This window comes from Dryobates pubescens, chromosome 30 (genome assembly GCF_014839835.1).
Source record: "Dryobates pubescens isolate bDryPub1 chromosome 30, bDryPub1.pri, whole genome shotgun sequence".
Taxonomy (NCBI): domain Eukaryota; kingdom Metazoa; phylum Chordata; class Aves; order Piciformes; family Picidae; genus Dryobates; species Dryobates pubescens.
In genome coordinates, this window is record NC_071641.1 from 13249252 (window position 1) to 13255251 (window position 6000).

At 54.7% G+C, this 6000-nt stretch overlaps 1 protein-coding gene across 1 annotated transcript in view; it reads right to left on the reverse strand.

Moving 5' to 3' along the window:
• MICU1 (mitochondrial calcium uptake 1) overlaps positions 1–5397 on the reverse strand; it is a 195507-nt gene extending 190110 nt beyond the window's left edge. The window contains exons 1-2 of the mRNA XM_054174645.1: positions 5330–5397; positions 3936–4026 (exon numbers count right to left, since the gene is read on the reverse strand). The gene's annotated coding sequence lies outside the window, so the exon portion shown is untranslated. The remainder of the gene's footprint in view (positions 1–3935; positions 4027–5329) is intronic.
• Positions 5398–6000: the final 603 nt, after the last annotated feature.

Here is a 6000-nt window from a genome sequence, read left to right on the forward strand (position 1 = left end):
ATTCTATGAACTGTTTCCTACTGAATTATCCCAAAGAGCATCATCCCCACTCTCAGCCCCACCTACACCCAGACCCTTTCCCACTGCAGTCCCAGCAGCATCCCAGCACCTGGAAAATGAACAGCTAAGGGGTTTTTAGTGCTGCACACAGGCATCCTCAGCCCTGCTGCACCAACCTGTGCTAAAATTCTGTGCACCAGGAAGGTCACTGAAAACTTGGTATGAATCACAGATGGATTGGGTTGGAAAGGACCTTAAAGCACAGAGAGCTGCTTGAAAGAGTCCAGCACAGAGCCACAGAGATGCTGAACACAATGGAACATCTCCCTCCTGAGGAAAGGCTGAGGGAGCTGGGGCTCTTTAGCTTGGAAAAGAGGAGTCTGGGGGGTGAGCTCACTCCTGTGGATAGGGATGTGTAGGGCAGTGTCAGGGGGATGGAGCCGGGCTCTGCTCAGGGATGGCCAACAACAGGGCACGGGGTGCAAGCTGGAGCACAGGAGGCTGTATGTGAACATAAGGGAAAACCTTTTCCCTGTGAGGGCACTCTGAAAGCCCTGGAGCAGGCTGCCCAGGGAGGCTGTGGAGTCCCCTTCTCTGGAGACATTCAAAACCTGCCTGGATGTGTTCCTGTGTGACCCACTCCAGGGGATCCTGTTCTGGCAGGGGCATTGGACTGGATGAGCTTTGGAGGTCCATTTCATCCCCAGCATCCTGGGATCAAAGATACATACATAGAATAAACCAGGTTGGAAGAGACCTTCAAGATCACCGCGTCCAACCCATCAACCAATCCAACACCGCCCAAACAACTAACCCATGGCACCAAGCACCCCATCAAGTCTTCTCCTGAACACCTCCAGTGATGGCGACTCCACCACCTCCCCAGGCAGCCCATTCCAATGTGCAATCACTCTCTCTGTATAGAACTTCTTCCTAACATCCAGCCTGAACCTCCCCTGGCACAGCCTGAGACTGTGTCCTCTAAAAAGAAGTTCTGGTACTGGCTGCCTGGGAGAAGAGACCAACATCCATCTGTCTACAACCTCCCTTCAGGTAGTTGTAGAGAGCAAGAAGGTCAGACTTGATTGCTCAAGGCCTCATGCAGCCTGGCCTTGAATGCCTCCAGGGAGAGGACATCCACAACCTCCCTGGACAACCTGTTGCAGAGTCTCAGTAGAAGCTGTAAGGCAGTCAAGTGTGCATTCCACTCCCCCATCCACAAACAGCTCTAACAGGAAAGGGATCTGAAGGGCTGATGGGCAGCCTCTAAAGGTCAAGCTGATCCTGTGTAAGGCTTCTAAGAGCACCTTTAAAGAACAAAAGCATAGCTCCCGGCTAAACCAAAACCACGTGTGGCACAGATCATCCAGGTCAAGCCACCAGCCTGCCCTCTCGGGTCCAGGAGGAACGTGAGCCTAGCGAGACAGCCAGCCTGCACCATGCTTCTGTAACCAACCTAAGCTGATGGCTACAGAACTTAATGTGCTCCAGAACCACAGCAATGCTTGTTCCCACATCCCAGATCTGAATCTAGCTGATGACTTCCTCAAGTAACAGCTGAGAAGCACAATGCTCATGGGATACTGCTCCAAAGCCCCTCTGAGACTTCACAGGCTTCACAAGTCTTTCATTTCATCCTGCCTGCAGAAGGCTCTCCTCTGAAAACACTACCACAGCTTACCCAGGAACCTGACTTCCCAGCCCAAGAGGCACAGCACAAGCCTATACACAAAGACTAAGAAGACACAGGAAGCTCCAGAGAGCCCTCAGCAGGGAGACAACCAATGATCTAAGCAAGGCAGAGCATAACATTTCAACTTCTTCAGTTGAGGAAGCTTAACAAGTACCACAAAAGTCTCCCCAGAAAATTGGGTCCTTGGGAGAACAAGCTGACCCCATGAGGAAGTAATCACATGAGCTTCAGATCCACTGCTGAGTATGCACAGCATACTCTGAGTGACAGAAAATGTAAGAGGATGGTTATAGAGTAGAATAAAGCAGGTTGGAAGAGACCTTTGAGATCATCCAGTCCAACCTCTCACCCAGCACCATCTGATCAACCAAACCATGGCACCAAGCACCCCATCAAGTCTCCTCCTGAGCACCTCCAGTGATGGTGACACCACCACCTCCCTGGGCAGCCCATTCCAATGGGCAATCACTCTCTCTGTATAGAACTTCTTAACCTCCAGCCTAAACCTCCCCTGGCACAGCTTGAGACTGTGTCCTCTTGTTCTGGTGCTGGCTGCCTGGGAGAAGAGACCAACCCCCACCTGGCTACAACCTCCCTGCAGGGAGTTGGAGAGAGCAAGAAAGTCTCCCCTGAGCCTCCTCTTCTCCAGGCTAAGCAACCCCAGCTCCCTCAGCCTCTCCTCACAGGGCTGTGCTCCAGACCCCTCCCCAGCTTTGTTGCCCTTCTCTGGACACCTTCCAGCAGCTCAACCTCTTTCCTAAACTGAGGGGCCCAGAACTGGACACAGGACTCAGGATGCCATTGGCCCTCCTGGCTGCCTGGGCACACTGCAGGCTCATGTTCAGCCTACTATCAACCAGCACCCCCAGGTCCCTCTCTGCCTGGCTGCTCTCAGCCACTCTGACCCCAGCCTGTAGCACTGCCTGGGGTTGCTGTGGCCAATGTGCAGCCCCTGGCACTTGGATGTGTTCAATCTCCTGCCCTTGGCCTCTGCCCATCTGCCCAGCCTGTCCAGGTCCCTCTGCAGAGCCTCTCTACCCTCCAGCAGATCAACTCCTGCCCCCAGCTTGGTGTCATCTGCAAACTTACTGCTGATGGACTCAATGGCCTCATCCAGATCATCAATAAAGATATTGAACAGGCTGGGGCCCAGCACTGATCCCTGGGGCACACCACTGGTGCCTGGCTGCCAGCTGGCTGTGGCACCATTCACCACCACTCTCTGGGCTCAGCCTCCAGCCAGTTCCTCACCCAGCTCAGAGCTGCTGTCCCAGCCAGGGGCTGACAGCTTGGACAGAAGTTTGCTGTGGGGGATGGTGTCAAAGGCCTTGCTGAGGTCCAGGCAGACCACATCCACAGCCTGCCCCACATCCTGCAGGCAGTCACCTGAGCATGGAAGGAGATCAGGTTGGAGAGGCAGGACCTACCCTTCCTAAATCCATGCTGGCTGGGCCTGAGCCCTTGGCCATCCTCTAAGTGCTGTGTGATTGCACTCAAGCACAGGACCCTCCATACCCTCTTCCAGCAGCGACTCTATTGGTTAAAGAAGCTGCTGCCTGAAACTGGTGGGCACCACAACCTCCTCCAGAGTCCCAGAGAAGGAGGCTGTGATGACCCCAGTACACATTTCCCTCACAGCCCTGAGCTGACTGAGCAAGGCTTTGATGCTCCAGACAAGCACACACGGTTTAAGCACCTCCAGTCAGTTTTAGTTGTTTGCTTGGGGGTTTATCTCAAGATCTCTCCCTATGTACAAAGACATTTTCACTGCCTTCTTAGAAATAGAGAGTTACAGTGAAGGGGTCTGGAGAGGTTTTAACAGTGTTTTGTGCAAGTGGTACAACTGAGGTTGGGCTGACAGGAAGAACAGACAACAGAATTCCTCCACAGCTTGCTCCCATGTCAGCCTCACTCCCCCTCCCAAACCACACCACACTGCCTGCAGCTTCCCAACAGAAAAATCAGCACAGCCTTTCCACTCTGCAAAAGGGCAACCTGCTTTCTTACAGCTGAAGGAAAAGAGAAGTCCTGGCTGAATGCTTCACAACAAGAATAATTCCAGATAGGAGAGATTTATGGTTAAATAGCAGCCAGGTGGTGTGGTGGGTTGAAGCTTCCCCCCAGCGTTAACCTTTAGCCAGACTAACTCAGTTCTTGAGTTCAGCAGTGTTAACAGTGCCTAAGAACAAAGCCAGAGCATGCTGTGAGTGCACACCCCAACAGGCAGCAGTTCCATCCTCACCTGTAGCACAAGTGTGGCTGCTCCCAGCTTGGGGGTCAAGTGGTCACGAAGAACACAGGGAATTATTCTTAGGAGTTTGCAGGGCTGTGCTCTAAGAACAGGAGGGGAAAACAAACAAACAAAAAGGACAATGAAGATTATAAGTCTTTGGTGCCAGCAAGGTCCTGAACACAATTTCCCTCCTGGCAGCTGTGCTCTGTGCATTAATGCTCACAAATATCAACCTCAGTCATAGAATCACAGAGCTGTCAGGGTTGGAAGGGAGCTCAAGGCTCAACCAGTTCCAACCCCCCTGCCATGGGCAGGGACACCTCACACCACAGCAGGTTGCTCACAGCCACCTCCAGCCTGGCTGCAAACACCTCCAGGCAGGAGGCTGCCACCACCTCCCTGGGCAACCTGTGCCAGGCTCTCACCACTTTCATGGAGAACTTCTTCCCCAAACCCAAGCTGAACCTACCCCTTTCTATTTTTGTTCCATCTCCCCAAGTCCTATCACTCCCTGACAGCCTCAAAAGTCCCTCCCCAGCTTTCCTGTAGCCCCCTTCAGATACTGGAAGGCCACAAGAAGGTCTCCTGGGAGCCTTCTCTTCTCCAGTCCTCACATCTCAGACTGCCCACCAAATAATGCCAGGAGAGGAACAATGGTCATGCAGCTGATGAAAAAGCCAGCCAGGCTTTTGCTTTCACTGAACCTGGCTTTCCAGAGGAGAAAGCCTGAAAGAATCTTGTGCTCTTTGACCACCCCTCATCAGCAAAGCCCACTAAACACAGTCAGACTGATTGTCTTTCCCAAGCAGCTCATTAAACTGAAGGCAAACACTGTATACATAAATCATGGCACGATAAAGATCAGGCCTTCGCACAATCTCAGCAGTTTATTAACCCGAATTCACCCTGAAGGGTTTTCCAAAGACAAACTGCATGTCAAACGCGGTTTGGCCCCTCGGTGTGAAGTGAGAGCTGCTTAATGAACGGCTATTAAAAAAAATTGCTTTGACATTAGCTATAAACACAGAGCAATAATTCAGAGGGCGCGGGCAAAGCCGAGAGGGAGCCCCCGGAGCACCAACAAAACTACAGCAGAACTCGAGCGCGCAGCCGCCACTCCTCGCACTGCCCCGGAGCTCCCCGAGGCGCCCCGGCCGCCCCTCCTGGGCGGAGGGGATCCCTCCTTCTGCAGCGATCCCAGCAGGGAAAGGCGGTCACGGAGACGCAGACCCTCCCAGGGAAGGAACGGCAGGATCGCAGCAGGCACCCGGCGACGCAGGAGCCGTAAGGCAGCAGCCCGTGAGCCCGAAAGCCAAGTTTCCCCCAGCAGCAGCCCTCCCTCAGCCCTGGGCCTGGGCAGCCCCCTCGCTCAGGCAGGTTCACAGGGAGCCGCCGCCGCCTACCTGCCCACAACCGGGCCGCGGAGACCAGAAGGGAAGGGCCAGCCCGAGGGCGGACGCCGTGCCCTGCCGTGCCCCGCCGAGGGCCGCGGACGGTGGGGCAGGACCGTCCACCCCGCCCCGGCCCAGCCCGGCCGGTCCCAGGTACGCTCAGCTCGGCCCTTCCGACCGCGGCAGCGCTTCCGTGGGCGAGGCCGCGGCTACGGGGGCGGTGCCCGGGGCGGGGCTCCGTGCCGGGGGCGGGGCTCGGCGCCGGGGGCGGAGCCTACGGCCGGCGGGGCGGAGCGGAGCCCTTGCGCGCCCCGGGGCTCCGCGGGGCAGGGCTGGGGCTCTGAGAAGCCTCTGTAGGTGTCCGAGAAGAGCCCTGTGTAGGCTCTCGGGGGTTATATACAGGTCCTGAAAGACCTGTGCCTAGGGTCTCAAGGACCTGTCTGAAAGACCTGCAGATGAGGTCGCAGGGGTGTATATATTTACATATATATATATATATATGTAGGTTCTGAAAGGGCTATATACAGAGTCTCAGAGACCCGTCTATATAGGTTCTGAAAGGCTTTAATGTAGCGTGAGAGAAACGTATTTATATCTATTTCCCTTGTGAGACCCCTCTTCGGATGCACTGTTGGACTCGATCTTCAGAGGTCCCTTCCAGCCCCTGACAAACTAACATCCTG